Consider the following 20,113-nt stretch of genomic DNA (forward strand, 5'->3'; position numbering starts at 1 on the left):
TCCACTCTGTGTAGCTCCCTAAATGTATGTTAAGTACATGCCTGTTGCTGAGGCATGCATACTGAAAACCCCTCTGAGCCAAAGCTGCTGCAGCATGCAGGGGGAGAGGTTGCACACTGGCACTCTCACCCGAGATAGGAGACCAAAGTGTGGTAAGATGCTCTGTCTCGCAGCCTTCTGCCATCTCCTGCGTGCCTAAAGAAGTAACGGTGATGGAGATGAAAACTTTCACACCAGGCCACAGAGCCTAATGTCAGGCTCAAAACGGCGTTAGAAACTGGAATGGTATATACACATGGTGTATTTTGGGACAGGCTGCATATTGTCACCTCAGGTGATCAAATGTCTAACGATGAACCAGAATTAGATTGTCTCACCCTCCCTAAAACCAGTGACATAAATCAGGTATAACATTCACCACAAATATGTATTTGCACATTTAGAGATATCAGGCAAGAATGCTATTTACTATTATTAGGCAGACTGCTATTTTGATCAAGACAATTAGAATTTTTTCATTTTCCCTAAACCTGATTTAGCTGTTTAACAGTAGTTGATGCATCATTGTGGAGGTAATGTTTTATTATCTTTTTTAGTAACCCATGTCATATGGAAAATTTTAGTGGTTTTGGAAAGACTGAGGCAATGCTACAGGAAATATTTCTAAAAGCAAGGTAAGGTTGAAAAGTTGTTTCCAAAATGTAAGTTGAAGTTATTTGCAATAAGAAGTTTTTAGTGAACCCCTGTCCCTGAACGGTTTGTAAAAAGAATATAGTTTTACCTAACTGTGGTCACTGTAAGGTGATTTTCAGAAAGTTTTTTTGTTTAAATGAAATTATAGTTCTAGGCAATTTTTAAGAGGCTGTGAAATAGAAATTCCTGGCACTTCATGCTTACTCTGTTACATGTTAAATCTACAGAAATATCCAGTCTGCATAAATGTATTAAATTTGGGAAGATAATTGGATTTACTGGAAATATAATTATGTATCTGCATATTCAGGTGTTTTATGTCCTCTGACATTTATTTTTCAGGCACAGTTTTCATTTTACTTAACTGCTTATGCGGAAGTTTCATTTAGGAAATAATAAAGGTGAGTGTTAACATTCTTGGCTTTTGTGCAAAGAAAGTCCTTCTCAACTATATCTCGCCATACCTTGAATCTCTAGATCTTCAGAATTTATATATGCCCTTGTCCAAGTTTATATCATCTAAACAGCAAGTGTCTATTCCACTCCACCCATTCAAAAGCCTTCCAAAAGCTCTCGGCAAGTGAGGGGTTTTTTCCAATATCTTTTCTTTCTCCTTGTATCCGACAAAAGCATTTTAATATTACAGCAGACAAAGCTTCTCTTGTGAATTGGCCTCACTTCCGCAAAACATTAAGCACATGATTAACTTTCAATGCATTTTTTAAATTTAAGGTCAAAATATATCCCCATATGACAGATATAGCTGATATATCACATATGTGAAAGTAAACACATGTTGAAATGTTTTGCCAAATATGAATGGCGGTCCTGTGTGCTGAAAAATAAGTATATGCTTAACTGTATGGACATTTTTTAATATCAGTAGAATTTTGTTCCATGTATTTTTTTATTTTTTAACAAATCCCAGTAACAAAACATAAAGAGGTTTTAAAAAGGAGACTTCTGATGGCTTTATGAAGGGTTTCCATTCATTAAATGCTTAGAATCATGTTTTTACAAATGAATATTAGTGCTTATTTCTTATTTTTATATTACTTAAATGAATTACTTTTATGAAATACGTTACTTTATGAAGAAATGTCTTTGATTTAACTGAGCTAAATTATGACCTTTCCTTTTCTTGATTTTATATATAGAAAGTGTAATTTAATTTCCTCCTCTTTTGTTGTTTCTTTCATTTACTTAAGCTATTACCATTGTGCTTTTACTTGTGAATTCATAAAATTTACCCTTAAAATGAGGCAAATAATGAAAATTCCCCCCAGAACATCATGCTTTTTTAGTTAATTAAAGCTAATAGTTCCACAGGGAGTAGATGCTAAAAGTTACACTCTTCTACACAAGTTCAGATAACAACTCAGTATGTTCCAGATGATGTGCCCAAGCTCTATAATTATCGTCTACATTTTCTTTTCCAAATGAAAGACTATAGTTTTTGATCAGAAGATTGTGTGCCCCAGAAAATTCCAGATGCATTATTATATTAAGGTGAATATTTAAGTGCTAGGTAAGTAATATATAAAGAAGCAGGGGGGTAAAATCTATGTCTGTAGATATACAGTTAAAACCCAAAATTATAAGCAAGTCTCTTTTATGTCATATTCTTTGCAGATAATCATATTACGTGCTGTACCTCTTCATCGTAGCCACTCACCTTTTGCTCACTGAGTGGAGCGCTATACAATTGCTCTGTTATTTTGTACAACAACAAGTACAATGAGGGCAGGACCTCAGCTGGGACTTTTGGATGACAATGCTATTACTATTATTACTATTACTCTTCCTGTTACCATCACAATACTATGCTATATGCTCTCTTTCTAGTCCATGTCAAAGTGTCCCTTCGTAAGGCAGTAAAGAGCTGATGGGACATTCAACCAGTTCCTTTTCCAGTTCCAGTTCCTTCCTCAAATCCCACTTCTTCACAAAAAAGATTAGAGCTTGAATCGCAGAGAAATAATCAAATAACTGTGCCTAGTGTTTACATAAAATTTACAAAGAGATTGCCTAGGACTTTTTTTTTTTTTTTTGGTTATGAGTGTATTCAAAACATCTGAATACAGGTAGAAGAGCAGGCAAAACCAAGCAATGATCATTTACACCAAGTAGTGATGAAAAAACCTCCCAAAATCTTGCTTTTTTTTAATTTCATTTTCTATGTTGGTGATATATAAAACCCAAGATCTCATAGTACTAGCAATTGCATAAAGTTTATACAGGTGTGTTTTCAGAAAGTATAGATCGTATCCAAGCCAAGTATCAAAACTTACTCAAATTCTCTTCCCAGTTAACTGTGAGCTTTGCCTGTTGCAAGAAATGCAGTCAGTCTCACATCACCTAAAATATTTGCTCAGCTCAAGAAGAATTTCCCACAGACCAGATTTATTTTCAGCACAGCACACTGTGTCATACAACAAAGATTGTCTTGCATGAAGAATTTGTATCTATTGCTACAATAATCAAAATTATTAATACATTTTCACTATTATCTGAATTCCTTCAAGTTAGATTTTGTTTCTGGTGCCACTATACCAACATAAATGAAGAGACACAGCTGAAAAGTCTGTGCCAAAGCTATAGTTTTATACTTCAATTTCTTGAATCACTTTTACATTTGCCCTGTTATTTAAGGGGGATTTATCCCCAGTTCTATACACACATTGCCTTTCAGAAGCATCTGTTTGTTTTTTTCTCACCCTAAGTTTTCCACCAGTTACATTGTTCAGTCCATGCCTTGAAGACACACACAAAAGTTGCTGGCCCCCCTTCACACCATGGAACATTTTTACTCTTAGCAACTAAAATCATCCTCACTATCTCCCACATCCTCGCCTCCTCACTAAAATACTATGTTTTCCTCGCTGTCTGTACAGCAGTCTTTATATAAAGCTCTTTCCTGAGTGCTGGGTCCAAGTTTCTAAACAGAAGGAACCTTCTGACCTTTTCCAGAAGCACACAGACACCTGGAGAGCCATAAGTCACCCAAATCTGGCAGTAAACCTGCCTGCATGTCTACTCTTTTTGCTCTCTCTCCTGTGCTTTCATATTTCATTGGGTCTCTCAGTGGTCATGGCTGTATATGCTTACCTAATAGCATAGTCTCTTGTGAGCTCTTGATAAAGAACCCGGCATCCCACCCTGAAGATTTCATTGGCACGTGTACAGAGATGTTAAATAACCACAGACGAGCTATAGGTAAGGGCTTCCGGAGCTCACGGGGTTGCGTGATCCCAGATGTGATTACCTTTAACGTGGCAGCAAGCCATACAAAATAGATACTGCTGTAGTCTGGCCCACAGTTTGCAACAGCCTGGTGATAAACCGGGCAGGTATGCAATCCTACCCCTGACAGCTTCAGTCCTGCCCACAAACACCTCCCAGAGACTGCAAAGAGTGAGTGATGAAGGGAGCCAAAAGATGATGATGAATCTCTGGCGCTATTAAGAGCTAGTTGCGACATTTTGGTTTCCAGTCATGATTGATGAGGCTAAGGAAAGGGTCAGTGCAAGGGTCACTGTTTTCCTTCATTCTCTGAAGAGGCACAAGATAAATTGCAAACAGGCTGCATTTTATTTTTTACCGTACAGCAGTGGCTAATAATCCCAGTAAACAATATATTTAATAAAATTATTTGCTGCAACAGTTTGCGCCTGTGTTAATTTACAGGATTTGCAAAAGCAGGGCCAAGTGCTGGCTGCTAGAAAAATGTGAGTGAGGCCCAGCCACATCTCTCCTGGACAAGCTCCCCTCTCCACCACTCTCACCTGGCAGCAGTCAGAGCTCCACATGCAACTGAGCATTTTCAAGGGGTTTGCAAACACTTTATTTCTGAGTAAAACCTACTTTCCACAATTATCTGAATCATTCTCAGTCTTGTCTGTTGAATTGCTCTTAAAGAAACTACTTAACATTATTTTAAACAGATTTCCAACACCTCCCTAGGCAAACAACACTGCCAAAAATCTTGCCGGCTCACCTGCAGCCCATTGCTTCTATTACAATCAAATCAATAGAAAAGGCAAACCAGTGTCTGGACAGACCCATTATAAAGTTCACAATAAAGTGAAAGGCTTAGATAAGGATGTGACATAAAATAGTCACCTGGCCTTTTAAAGCCACATATGTGGCAGACATGTTTGGTTGCATGGGGAACACACAGCAGCTTCCTATTTCCAGTGGCCAGAGTCCTGGCATATTAACATGGAACAAGTTAAATGAATGTCAGAGCAGAAAATCCACTAATATAATCATAGTAAATTATTGTTATTTACTGTGATAGCAATAAAGGAAAAGAGGATCTAAACTCAGGAAGGTAGGCACTAAGACTGACTGTGAATTTTCTCTCTCTCAAGAAGAGTGCAGGTATTTTTAAGTGGATAGACTAAAATATTCATCAAATATCTAAACGGTTCAGGAGTTTATCAGCCATTTCTCACTCACATACACACACACACAGACACACACCCCTAAAAAGGATTTTCTACACAAACCATTAGGGACAATCCTGAGGTCAAAGGCAGCCAGTCTGGACCAGGAGGGTCACGCTACCCGCCCTGCACAGGACCCCACATACAGACCTGCTTTGGGTCCTTGGGAACAGCAAAGAGGGGCAGCTCAGGCCCCCTGCAGCATGTGCACGCATGACTTGGGGACTTTTCCCTTGACGCCTGCAGGCAGGGACAGGAAGTCACCATCACCTCTTCCAGCCCAGCCGCTGATGCTGCTGCACCAGCTCCATGCACCCAGCTGAGAGGGGCAGGCAGGATGCAACCCAGTCTGGGCAACGGGATCTCCAACTGGGAAACAACTGTCAGGGTCAATGGCATGGCCGCAAGGGTCAAGCTCAGGCACTTACAGTTGACACTTGTAAGTATTATGAAAAATATTTCCATTTACAATGAAGTGCAGGAAAGATTTATAAAGGAAATCTGTAACCTGTAGTTCCCTAGGCAAGCTGGCTCTTTTGCTGAATAGCTCAAGCCGTTTTCACTCTACTTGAATAACCTGCAATTATTTGCTTAATCAGCTCTTCTGTTCATTGAATCTGGACACCTGATTAGGAAAAGGAGCTTCCACCCTACGATTTAGATCACAAAACAAGCTAAAAGAAACTACTGAATTTCAGACATGCTGCATGCAAATTTATAAATTTCCACAAACCAGAGAAGCTTGTTTAAAATTGTTTGACTCACAAATATAAAAAATTAATAGTTCTGGGAAAATCGCTGGTACTTCATGAGAGTTCAAGAACAGGAGAAGGAACAAACCATTATTTTGTCCAAATACAGAGGTCCTCAGCTCTGTATTTAGGTGATTACTAAGCTTTGAATGAAAGTATAAATTTCAGACAGGATCTTCTAAGAGAAACTCCCACAGGGCACACAGCGTGTCTCAAAGCCTGGCAACAGCCCATCGCCTTCCTACCTTTTCAAAAACTTCTTTCCTTGGCCAATACTACCGTTCTAAAAAGGAACGATGCAACTCCCTCAAACACATAAATAGAGTCCATGTCCAACTTGGTATGTAATCCTTCAAATAGATCTGTCTTTTCAACTCCCACCCTACAGAAAGAAAAGACAGATGGATGCAGTAGACTATGTAGGTAAGATTTCAGTTGGATTTGATTAAAGGAAGCTCTTAAGTAATCAAGATCCTTTCCCCTCCAATGCAAACATGAACTATGTCCTCTCGTACAATAGTGCTCCCAACGGGGACTTCCTGTGGATGTTTTGTTAGCATTTTCATGTGTCCATGTGCCTGCCTGCGATAGTACAGGTTGCTACAAAATGGTGGGATTTTTTTGCTATACATAGCGCTGTGGTACTCACTGCCCAGCAGAGCACAGTATCGGGACCCCCGAGAGAGCAGAGCAGGTATGCCCTGTTGGTCTGTCACCACGGTTAAGCAGATTCGTAGATTTCCAAGGCCAGAAAGGAATGTTATGATCACCCCGTGGTTTCACATTTCTCTATTGGCAGGTAAAGGAACATTTGAGCAAGGCTGGAACAGCACAGCATTAGAGGAAACAGATATCCTCATTCCTCATAAAGACAGTATTGAACGGAAATGTCAGGTTAGGACCTTGTTTTTCTGACATAACAAGAGATGATTATCAGCGCTTCTGTTTTAATCTATAACCTCCACACAGGTTTTATCCATCTTTCTATGCTGAGGTAATAAGCTCTCTGTTTATAACTGAACTGCTCCTCAATTTTGGGAACAGACTCTGTGTTCCTGAAATCTACGAAGATCACTAGCAAATGTACCTACTTCTTCATTCCCAATGACTATTCAGAGGACAAGCACAGAAAAACAATCTTTCAATAGTTTGTGGAGCATTGACCTACTGAGTTTTTCCAAAATGCAAAGGAAGTCCTAGCAACCAGAGCTACGTAAAGGCTACTGGATGGTCACTAGACTCTCTAGGAGCCTTGATATGTAAGATTATACTAACTAATTTATAAGACAGACATCATTTGTGGGAAGACACAACCATAACATGAACAAGCAGACTGTGCAAACACAACAATGGCACATGGCTGGGGGCGTGCACTGCCAAAGGGCTGGTGGGCAAGCTGCAGCCCTTTTGACTCCCCTTTCCTCCTCACCCTGTCTTGTCTCCTCAGCTGCAGCAGATTCTATGAAACAGCTTCTTTCCAGGTAGCAGGGAAGTTATAGCTGCAGAACATCTCTCCCTCCCTCTTCCTTTGGGACAGAGTGGCACAACAGAAAAGAGCACAGGAACTGTACAAGTGGGATGTACAACTTCCAACAAATACATCTTCACGGGATACTCTATAACAGATTTAATATATACATATATATACACACACATATATATTTATATATACCCAACTAACCTAGTCTTTGAGAGAATGTTTCTCCATACCCTCAGAAGCACTGCAGGTACATATATATGTATGTGTATATACACTCATACAGCTGCACTATCCAGATCACATTTAGAGCTTAAATATACTCCCAGACTGGCAGGGGAATTTAGCCCATCAAAACCAAACTCCACTATTTTATCAGCACTATATTTAAAATAAATCATGTTTGAAGTCTGGTACACGATGCTACCACACAACAGAGGAGGACCCAGGCCTGCCTCACCTGCCAGGAATGAAGGACCACTGCTTGTGGACAAAGGAGGAGGCTCATTAAAAGTATTTGCATGTACGCAAGCAAAGGGCTAAATGCAGGGAAACACCTAAATCAATAGGCACCAGCTTTCAGCCTCTCTTGGGGAAGGCCAGAAATGACTCTCACCTGTAGGAAAGTAAAGTCTAATGAACACTTGTAATATAATGATAAAACTTCAATTCACTTAAATGAAAGTACCTGACTATAAAAAGTAATTTATTGCATACTGTAAAAGAGAAAAGGCAATTACAGACACAGAATGCAAGAAAATGCTATTATATACAGGATGAAAATTGCTATTCTGTAACTAAGATAAACTCTCATTTATGTATTTATCTAGGGAAGGTCCCGTCTATGATGGCTACCTTGGAAAACCATTGTGTTCTGTGCAGTTGTTCAGTAAGTAAAATGGAATTTACATCCCAGTGAATGGGAGAAGTAAACATGCTTTTTTTTTTCCTTGGGAATAGTATTATTTTTCCAAATTAAAAACCTGATCCTCCAAACATTCTCTCTCCTGCCCATGAGCAAATTTACTGATGTTTAAACATTTCTAATTTGTGTTTGCTCTCAAATAGTCCAAAGAGCTAAGTAACTCGACTTTGATCTGAAATAATATGAGTAAAACACTTTTTAATCTGTGGGTAGTTATCAAAAATTTTTATTTGGACTCTATATTATTCATGGAGGCCACTGGACATCAAAAATGACGATTCCTCCCTCCCTGAAACCTTTTAACCTGCAGACTATGAAGTAAAATACAGTGAATTACATTCTGTCCTTCTGACCTTTAGGTTAAGCCAAGTCTGCTCTGCAGTTTCATCAATGAAGCAGTCACAGTTATGTTGCCCTCCTTCCAAAAGCCGGCGAAGCACTGAAGCTACACAGTGGTATTAAAAGAGCAAATCTGAACAAACGATACTGGTTTCAAATGCATCTTCTTACTGCACATAGCAGACCTGATCCAATGCCCACTGAAGTCACTTGGGACAGCATTCACCTCTTTTAACTTTAGACATTCAAAGCAGAGGTATCTACACCTCAGCCAAATCTTTGTCTTTATAGTCAATGGAAGAAAATAGGTCCTTTAGGGCGTGTCTCATCTGACCAGTTTTTGACTTCTACATGAGCATGGAATAAATCACACTCCTGGAGCTCCTCTTTCTTTCCATTGATTATAAAGTGATCACAGTGTGACTCAGATGACTGCTTTATGGACATCTAAAGTTAAGTGAAGGGAGCAGGAACCTCTGGCTCCCAAAGGGATTTGTTTTTTTCACTCCCTACAAGGTAGCACCATGGTGCAAGCGTGAATCAAGACACGGGGCTTTTCAGTCTCTGGAGTTGTACCTGTGATGAGGAAAACTTCAGAATAACCTGGAGGAGGAAAGGAGCCCCCAGTTCCTTCCTGAGAAACCCTAAGTGCCCCAGTGTGCATCTCATGGCTCACACAGATCTCTGGAGATGGAGAGCAAGGTCAGTGTTTATTTAAATTGATTAAAATGCATTAAATGCAAGCTCCAAGTTGTAGTACACTAAGTCAGAAAATATAGTGGTCTCATTTTACACAGAAGACACCCAATGCTGTCTCATGCATGCTTCACACATAAGCTCCTCAGCCAGGACCTGTCACAGCAGTTGGGGAAATCTCGAGCGGTTGCAGAGTTGTGCCCTAACCTCGTGCCGAGGGGACATCCCGCTTCTCCCTACCTGTGGGCACCCAGTGACACCTCTGAGTTTTCAGTATTTCCCCACAGTATTGTCTGGCAGATAAGGATGGATGGGCAACAAACAGGATGACCATGGCAAGCACAGGGCAAAGAAGGGTACATGTACCAGCAATCACTCAAGGGCATGACCATTTCATGGACTTGCTCCAAAGACTGTGAGTGTATAAAACTCACTCTGGTGTAAATTTGCAGAGAAGTGTCTGTTCTGGATAAACAGCTTTCACCGCCCCTGCATTTTCTACTTGCAGCATTTCGGATGCAATTCTAAGCTGTCAGCAATGTATCTAATGTGAGTCAGAGACTGGGCACTGAGAGACGCATAAAAGCCTTTGCTTTTGTTCTAACTCCGCTTCTGCTGAAGGTAACTGAAAAACCATATTAAATTAATTGCGACCAGAGTTAATCCTCTTCTGTTTTGTTCTGTGCACTGTCAGGAGACAATAAATACAAATCTAACACTGTAACATGAGGCACCCTTTCCCCTACTTAATATTAAAAAAGTTAATTTGGTTGTATACCAATGATTTTATTTCTTATTTTAATTATTGAAATTTACTTATTATGAAACCTGAGAGGGAAAGATTCTCAGTCAGGAGTTATGCCTGAGTAAAAGGCCAGAGAGAAGTACAAGATTTGGCTCAGTATATAGCTTCTGTAAATGAAAAGTTGGCTTGTTTTTTCACAGATGTATGTAACATTCTGTATGTAACAAAAACAGTTTTTAAAAAAAGGAAATAAGATGAGAAGGAAAAGAAAGAGCTTGAATTTCCAGTGGTGTAGTTTCAAATGTTTGCATAAATACTTAATGCTTCCAGCTCTGCACTCTCAAGAATCCATAAACAAGATAACTGGTTTCTTTATGAAAGAATAACATGGGTCTAAAAGACTATATAATGAGATGCAGCTTCCGTTGCAAAAATTGCTAAAACCCTAATTGCTAACATAGTATCTGCCCTTAAGGAAGGCACATATTTAAATGCATTAATTATAATGTGTTGACTGTATTATCTAAGAAATAGATTTTTTTTTTTCCTTCAGAAGATGTTAATCAGGTCCTGTGGCAGATTTGTTTGAGTGCAAGTCCCAAGAGCTTTTACGCTTTAATTTAAAATAAATTATGAGGAACAAATTTAATTCTCTTATTTTCATTTTTTTCTTGTTATTATATTTCCCCCTGTGCGCCCCAATCCATTCCAGAGATGAACTGTCCATTTTTCTACAAAGGCACATATTTAAATGCATTAATTATTATAATGTGACTGTATTATCTAAGAAGAAATAGATTTTTTTTTTTCCTTCAGAATGTTAATCACAGGTCCTGTGGCAGATTTGTTTGAGTGCAAGTCCCAAGCTTTTACGCTTTAATTTAAAATAAATTATGAGGAACAAATTTAATTCTCTTATTTTCATTTTTTTCTTGTTATTATATTTGCCCCTGTGCGCCCCAATCCATTCCAGAGATGAACTGTCCATTTTTCTACATCTTGTTTGGAGATTTTATGCACAAAATCCTCTCTAAGTAAACACACTGACAAACTTTACATTAGTTATTTTTGTGATAGTAAGATTCTCAATTAATGACTCAGTACACTGGTGAACAGGGTTGAATTTTAACACTGATAGTACGAATGCATTTCCTTCTTATGCTTGGGAAAACCGTCTCTTGACCTAAAGCTTCATACAGCTCTGCACAGCATCAAGTGGTCAGCTCTGAGCCGTGAGGATAGACTTGTGTGAACATAAAGGTTCCACTGCTGCAGGTAAACTATAGTTCCAGTAAAACGTGTTTGCAATTTGTCCCTTTTTTTTCCATTGGAAAAAATATGAATGAGATAGAACATAATCTCAGTTTATTTTAGTCATTGTGTTTGGATTGGTCTATCTAAGACTTCTCACCCTTTTTCTGACCCAGTGCATGGGAACAGTCGTCCAGTCACACCTGGCACTTGGAGACAGGCCAGGAGGAAGGCCAGGTACCTGAGTGACTAATGCATGACTTGCAGGCGTAAGATAGGGAACAAAATGAAATAATTTAGCCCCTTACATTTATCAGGACTGTATTCTGCTTTGGCTTCATTTCACATCACTATTCCCTGACTTCTGCTTCAGACCTGCTCTGAATTTTGCACCAAACTGTGGCGTCCAAGAGCAAGCAGGAGTAACGCAGAAATCCACTAAAGAGTAAACGCTCATTTTTATTGAGTGTGTTAATTATCTGAAAGGTATGCTTTAAGCTCATTCAATAACTTCCACAGCTTTCCGTTCGCCGTGAAACTTGTCCTTGAGAAGATAAATGTACCCTGGATCCCACGGAGAAGACAGATGAAGCGGGGGGTAGCTGGAGTACAGGATCGAGCACTTACCTCACATGGGGACAACTGGACAAAGAGGCAGCCTGGCACTCGTAGCCCCATGGCTGAAGGCTGGAGACCCTGTTAGCTGGAAGGGACCTTGGGGAATTTGCCACAGAAAGGGAAGTTTGCTTCTGTCTTTTCTTCGCTCCACATTGGTTTGTTTCACTCCTTTTTCTTCCTTCCCAAGGTGGAGCAGGTCAGTTCATTAATATGGCTGAGTTCAGCACATGGGAGAACTGGGTAATGATGATTTTGCACACTTCCCATTCATACAGATCAGGTCAGTGTTTTGGCATGTTGACTTCCACCTCTTCTTGAACATGAAGCTCACTCTCAGGTCTCCTTCATTGATGGTCCTGAAGCAGGTACTCACTTTCAGCTGCAATTTTGAGGAGGATGCATCTTCAGATGGATGCAGTTTCTGATAAAATCCTATTACAGGTGTTTGAAATAAAGCAGAACCAATCTGGGCCTCTTTTTCTCTCTCTCTTTTTTTTTCTTCTTTTTTTCTTTTTTTTCCCTTTCTTTTTTTTTCCTTCTTTTAAGTTGTTAAGCAGAACATGACCTTTTGTGAAGACAGACTATTCCCTCCTTGCAGAAGAAGAAAAGTTGGCTTGGTTAAGGCACCGGCATGTGAGGCAGCACCTTGGGCTTAGCTCTGCAAGTTAATTCAGGCAAGCATTTGCAGGGAAGACCAAATGCACTGAACAGTCAAGTACACCAGCCATAACTTTTGATAAACAGGCTTGCTGACACCCCACGGCCTTTCTGCAGTTGGTCTCACCCTGCACCTTGTACCTCTTTCTGCAGAGCAGCATGGCCAAAATGGGATTGAAGTCAAAGGAGTTATTTCAGGTTCAGACCACCATGTCCAAGCTGACAACGATCCAACTGTCCTCTGCATTTAACATGGCCTTAGCCAAGATCACCCTGAGAGGTGGCATACAGACAGGACTTTCCGTGGAAGCTCTCCACCAGCAGTGCCTGCTCCCCCTCCAGCCACAGCAAGACTCACCCAACACCTCTGATTCTGGGGTAGACTTTCAGTGCTGTTTAGTGGGGGGAAAAAAGAAGGGGGGGGAAAAAAAGGTTGAAACTTTTCTCTGCTAGTCACACTGAGCACATATAGCTGAGGGAAAGGATGGGAGATTGCTGATGATTGTCAGTTAAATTCCAGGTGCTGAGTACTCATCAAAAACACCACAGAAATCCGGAAGGTGACAGTACGGTATTTCGGGGTGGTTTTGCTGTTGTTGTTGTTGCTCTCGGTTTGTTTTTCTCAAATCCTGAACTGAGATTTTTCTTCTAGAAATTAAAAAGAATTCCTGAGCTAATGTGATATTGAGTCACTGCAAAACAATACATTCCCTTTACTTCCAGGGCACATTTTTTGTTTGGAATAAAACAGTAACTAAAATAAAAATACTTTTATGCTATTCAGAAGAGGTCTTTGTTAGGCAGCCAAGAATTTTCCCTCATTATTTCAGGCTGTCACTGAGCCTGACTTTCGTAATAATAATATTTTTACTATTTTGCATTAATAGGAAACATGAACCAACACTAGCCAGATATACCTGAGATGAGTGGTCGCAACTCCCAGTACTGCACACATAGCTCACAGCAGCAGGGACACCCTTGTCTTCCTCAGCACAGAGCACACCACTAGCGCCTGCACAGAAAACCCACCTCCAGCCATGGTAAGGTTTGGCAGGAGAGCCCCCGGGAAGCATGCAAGATCTCCCATCACAGAAACAAATGTAGGGGCTCTACAAGGGGACCCCCAGGGGAAAGTAGCAGGTTTAGGAATATGGGGTACCCAGGAGATGTCAGAGGTGCCAACATCCCTTGAGAGGCTTTGGTCATTACTGTAGCAATTTCCTTATTTCTCAGTGCTGAACTTCTCATGTTTTCAGGATATCATGTTCATTCAGACCCTTGTGTCTTCAGCATGCATCAGCCTTATGCCTTTCCGTCTCTCGTCACCTGCTAGGAAGTCCCTATCTGTAGCTGGGTGTGTATGCTTGCTCTGAAGGCTACCACCCTTCCACTTTAATCCCATCCAGTTTTGGCTTGGCCGTTATTTCAGCACCTCCTTACAGAAATATAATTTATGCCATTGGTTCTTGTAACAAGTTGAAGGATCTGGCAGAAGTTTCCTATTTGTTCTTCCCTTGGTCACTCTCTCTATCTGATAAGAAGTTCACAACACTTTCCTGTCTCAGATATCTATTTTCTACATACTTCAGAACAAAGCATTGCCTGAGTTATTTCAGGAAGTCTCTGAGAGCTGAGAGCAGAATTCAGATTTTCTGCATTTTATGTTTTATTATGTCTAAACTAGGGATATTCACACTCTGTGACTGTGTTTCCTTCTTTTAAGAACAAACGGGGGTTTTTTGTCTCTGATCTGACAACACCAAGCTGCATGCGTCATGACCAGGTTCATATTCCTTCCATCTACACCACTATGTCTATTGCCACCCGCGCCCCGCAGGCAACGCTATTAGATTTTATAGAAAGCAGTCCTTTATTTCTCTTGATAAGACAAAGATTCCTACAAATACTTTGCCCAGCTTTTAAACCATTTGTAAACATAAAGCTAGCAGCAATTACCACCATATCCATTAAAGCATCATTTTAGTAGGAGAAAATCAGGAGAAATCGTGCTTTCACTAGAAAACAAAATAGCCCACCAATCCGCAATCCCTTTCCCAAAGCATCCTTACATGGAAGAGGCTCACAGCACCATTAGCTAAAGGAAACTACTGCCTAACGATACCCTCCATGCCTTCTCCAAGAAAAAGGTTAGAGCTGTTTGAAAGCAGGTAGGGTCACATGTGTGCGAGCTCTCACCATTTCTTATCTACAGTATGGGGATAGCATTTGATACTCTTTGTCCCCTTGTAACATTACCCTGCCCTCTGAAAACTCAGACTGAAGGTTGCGTTTCTTGTGTACCTGTCATGCTTCCACAAGGTGAGTCACTGTCCCTAAAACTACTCCCGGCCACACCATCTGCCAGTTCTCTCCATCTCACCCACTGAAGTTAATTAAGCTGAATCAATTATTTTCCTTAAAAGAGATTATCAAAAAATGTCCATTGCCCCACTAAAAGTGGGAAATCCCTCCTCAGCTACTTGAAATAATTATTAACTTTTTGTATGGTTAATATCTCGTGGTTGCCTGACTTCCAGTCCTCTCTCAAGAGTAAATAGTTCATATAGCAAGAGCCAACAAATTCTTGGGATATTTTTACAGTAAGTACGAGATCCTGAGCTGACACAGATGTCCTGCTACCTAGCCAGAAAATGTGACTGCCCTGGCTACTGCAGTGCTATACCAGTGAAGGAATCTGCCTCTTCATCTAGTGCTTTGAGGATATTTTGAGGTTAAAATCTATCTGCAACTGAAAGAACAGACTGTGTTCAACCAGAAGTGGCAAAGAGCAATTCCTTCAGTTTAGGTAATCCATAGGAAATAAGCACTTAGCCTTCTGGCTGAGTGCCGTATGCTCAATACTCTGTTGCCTACCCCAACGGCATTATCAAAACAGATCTTCCAGTACCATCTGATTCATTTTCTAGGCTATGTGCAAAGGTGTACCTTTATCTGCAATTCAGTTTGTATGTACAAGAACTTTATTGTTAAGGCTTCTATTAAATAACACCAAACAAAGAGAGCGAGCTTTGTCACAAGCACCTCAATCTCTTACAAAGGTTATGGACCAAATCAATGGACCTGAAATGTAATGCTTTAGTCCTGGTTAACACCCTCCTTCTTCAGATTTGCCTGCCCATGCCCATTCCCACACAAAGCCAAGAACTCAGATTCTTATACCCGTCCTTTCCCCAAAACAATTATAGATAAAGGATGCATTATCTTCATTTTATTTCTTCTGTAACCTGTGGACATGCTAAGACAACTACCCATGGTCACCGCTTATTTCAGATGAGTACTTTGATATGAACTTTAAGACAACTTCAGAATTAACAGTAATCTTACACACAGATTACTAATTATAATTTCCCTAACTTAGAATGCCCAAGCTTCTTAGGCTCTTTGCCCATCAACTGGCTGAAAAAGCACTGTGATTAGGAAGAATGCACCTTCCTGTATCAGATGCTTCCATAACAGTCACACCATTCTGTAACTCTCACCACAGAGAAAATAAGAAAATATATTTTCTCAAATGAATACATCGACTGAACATATAACGTATACGATCTTGATTTTTTTTCTGTAGATGGTTTGACAGTCAAAGACAGGACAAGTCCCAGGGGTTTTTTGTTTGAAAACTGTAGTCTTCAGCAATATATTTATGTTCTCTTCAATGTTATATTGAGATAACGTCTTGCATTTAGTTAATAAGAAAATCCCACTACATCTTCGTCTTATCTTCACATTCTTTGTCAGGCTTTGTGGCTGGAGTACACCTTCTTGCTGGAGACTGCTTCACCATGTGCACAGTGTGCATGTGGTCTGATTTCTGCTCCCCCCTTATGCACCACTCTGCGTGAAGAAAGCAGTGACTGGAGGGATGTCACTTGCTTGCAGGCAGTGGAAGAGCAAAGACTGCTTTTAAAGGTATATAGATACTTTATTTCTATCGGCACGAAAACAGATGCTGCAGGAGTGCCATGTGTTTGTAGGCATCGAAATAATTAATTGATAAATTGGCACTATTCGGTGTTCAAAAACAGCTTTCCAAAGTTTTGCAAACCACAAAATCAAATATTATGTATTGAAAAAGACTGCCTTTATGTATTCCTTCATGTCACTGTCTAGTAGGATCTTTTTCAGGCATATGTACTGGTTTACAAATTATTCTAATTTATATTAAAAATGCTATCTTGAGAAGTCCACTCTCAGCTGTGCTTTAAAAGAATATGCAAATATACCTGTTTTCATTATTCTGAATTGTGAGAGACTGGTCATCTATTCTGCCACTTGGTTAAAGTAAACTGAACAATGCCTTCTAAAAAGAATTAAATTAAATTTTCTGCTGAAAATTGAGGTGTTTGATATTGGTGGAGCTGGATGTAGAGCTCTTTAGAACAGCATGAGAATGAAGACTACTCCTATAATATTCCAGTGTTATCTTATTAAAAAAAAATTCCTTGCACAGTTTTTAGCAGATTTAGGGTTCCTTAAAGGTGAGTAAGTCACCACAAAGCCACTAAGAATCATATAGTGAATCTCTGCTCCTTGCCCCAGGGCTCTAACTAAATTATTTGTCTTGTGATAGCAGAATGTGCAGACTATGGGGAAGAGCTGTGCAGTCCCCTCCAGGAGAGGATGTTAAAGAGCAAGTTAGACTGTACCCATAAGCAGTGAGAGCCTATACATGCTTTTTCCCTGCAGGGAGGGGCAAGGCATTGCCTGCGGGCCTTTGCAGCTCTAGACTTGTTTCCACCACCCTGGTGCGTCAGGGATGGGAAGCAGCAAACCATCACCCCCACCCCTGGAGCACATCATCATATTTATAATATCCACATGTGTGCACGCCAACCCACTTCAATTCCTACTTTTGTTCCTCTGCCCTGCTGTTTATCGTTCCCTCCTAAACCAACATGAAAGAAAATCCCACAATTGCCTCTACATTTTTCTTTTAAATGAGTCCAAGCCCACCTTCAACCCCTAACTCACCCCAGCCATGGGGCAGTCCTTGCTTGGCGTGAGCTTTGGGCACCCTCGAGCTCAGCAAGGGGGAAACCCTATGCACAAGCCCTGGGGGATCCCATGCACACCGGTGCCTTGAAAGTAGTAGATGGAGTTGTCCCCACCACCATGTCTTCTTGGCTTTTTCAGCCAAATCTGCAGCTGGATATGCACAACGCTTTGCAGTACCATCTGGCCAACTTTAGCCAGAGGCCTCAGCTCTTTCTGCTCAGCCGAGAGGCACCACACACTGCAGCAAAGTGCTACAGTAGAAGAAGGCAAGTAAGGTGGAGGCAGCAGGGGGGCTGGCACTGTGGAGCCAGGTCTTCAACTGGCTCTGTGTTCGGCCAAGGGAAGTCCCCTGCACTTGGGGTGCAAACTCAGCTGCCTTTAGGACTTCTCCCTGTCATCCTGCTCGTCCCAACTACCTGGGACACTGCGGCCGCTCTTCACAGGAGTCCACCCCCAGGAGCTGAGGAACTACAGGGCAAGATTTATCCCTCCGTGATCAGGGATAAAGCTGCACACCTTGCAGCCTTCTCATTTATTCTGTCCATTAAAAATTTGTATTCAATCCTTACACAGTGTCAGCCATCTAAAACTTCACCGTAGCATCTGCTATTAAATCTTCATTGATATGTGGGGAGGGACAACTAAACTCCAAATGGATTTTAAAGCATTTCACTTAGCTGAGAGTGGTTTAGTGCAGTTCTAATGTATTCATCTCATATGCTGAGCTATATGTCTGAGAGACAAGCTAAACAGTTTCAGAAAACCATTTTTCAGTAATTCTCACAAACAAGAAAACCTGAGCAATGGTCCAGCTGAGAAATCTTTTTCACCTAACAAAGTGTAATGCTTCTAAAATATGTGGTGACCATCAATGTAATCTGTAGATAAACAAAAAATCTGAGTATTTCATTATTTGCGCTTGTCTATACTTGGTATTAACATAACGTAGAGTGAATGAGAACAGACAGTCAATTTGTTTTATACATAAACACTATTGGAAGATATAGCTGCATTACCAACAATGCTCAGCTTATTATTCTAAATGGATTTTGTAAATTGCTCTCCTTAATATACTACCACAATTTTTATAAATTGCTCTATTAACACAATTTATGGAAATTGTGTCATGCAGATTGTTAGTAAATTGAGTCTGTTTTTCTCTTTTATTCCCATTCTTCTCTGCCAGTGCACAATCCAGTTGAAATACAAGGATCAGATTCTTCTCTGAGCTACACTAGATAGTTTCTGAATTACTCCACTGGACTCATTTTTAGGAAAAAGAATCTAGATCCTGGTTTTCCATGCCATAAATCCCATGAAATAAAAAAAGATTCTTCAAAATGTTTCTGCAGCTGAGCTGAAATTAGTTTACCCATTGCTAACAGGATGCTCAAATAGGTTTTTTTTTTTTCTTACCACAGTATTAGGCTAGACAGCAAATTCTAAGTTTCATTTAAAATAATGTGGCTAAATTGCCCATGCAATTATTGTCATTTAGCCAAGTTTTGAGCAAATTATCAATGTTAGAAAAAAAAGCACGCCTAAGAAATTAGCAAAGTGTGTAGAAAAGGCAAAGACAATTAACAAAAATGTGGAAATTATCTTCACTCCAGGCTGATTTCCAAAGGATCTGGTAGCAATTCCCCATTGCACACAAACCTGACTGACACTCCTTTCATTTTACCTTTTCATCTATCATAAACATTATGGGTCACATTTTTGAAGACATGCATTCCAGAGGATACAGCATAGCATTGCAAACAACTTAATCGTAAAAATTTGGAAAATGTGGGGCTACATCTTGAGTGTATTCAAAGAACAAAAGGAATCCCATGGGCTCTTCAATAAGTTTTGTGGAAAACCTTTAATATTTCTAGTCTTAGGACAATATCCTGGAGCCTCCCAAGAAAAACTGCAAATCGCTTTAATGTTTGGAGGATCTAAGGAACAAGGATCACGTATAAACTGAAAAAATATGAATGGGAGCTGGTAGCACCGAAGGTGGAGGGGGATGATTCTGCCTCTCCAGCCTCCGAAGGCTCACAGAGGTAGTGACAGACTTGACAGCAGGGGGAAATAGATGTCCCTGTCCCTTGCCTCATTAAAAGGCATTTCATGGAGGAAAGACACAGGAAGCCGATCTTGTCGGGAAAGGTTAATAGAGGTGCTAGAGATTGGAGGTGTCGAGAAGCTGGGGGTTATGCGAGAAGACAGCACAGAGGTGCTGCTGAAAGCATGCCGTCCCACGAGTGGTGGTGCAGAGGAAAGTAAGCACCAGCTGAGAGGTACGAGGGGAGACAACAGAGACAGGCACAAAAAATAGAATAATACATTAGACTAGGTAAGGTATGGAAGAAATACATCTGACTGGTGGACAGCGATGAGAAAGAAGATACGCTGGAGATACATTTAAGGAAGAGTAACAGTTTTAGGGCACGACAAGGTAAGGCAGAAAAGTAAGATTACTGCAAGGTGTGATTTTGCCATCAAGCCCAGAGA

The sequence above is a fragment of the Pygoscelis adeliae genome, unplaced genomic scaffold (assembly GCF_000699105.1).
Source record: "Pygoscelis adeliae isolate BGI_AS28 unplaced genomic scaffold, ASM69910v1 Scaffold218, whole genome shotgun sequence".
NCBI lineage: Eukaryota > Metazoa > Chordata > Aves > Sphenisciformes > Spheniscidae > Pygoscelis > Pygoscelis adeliae.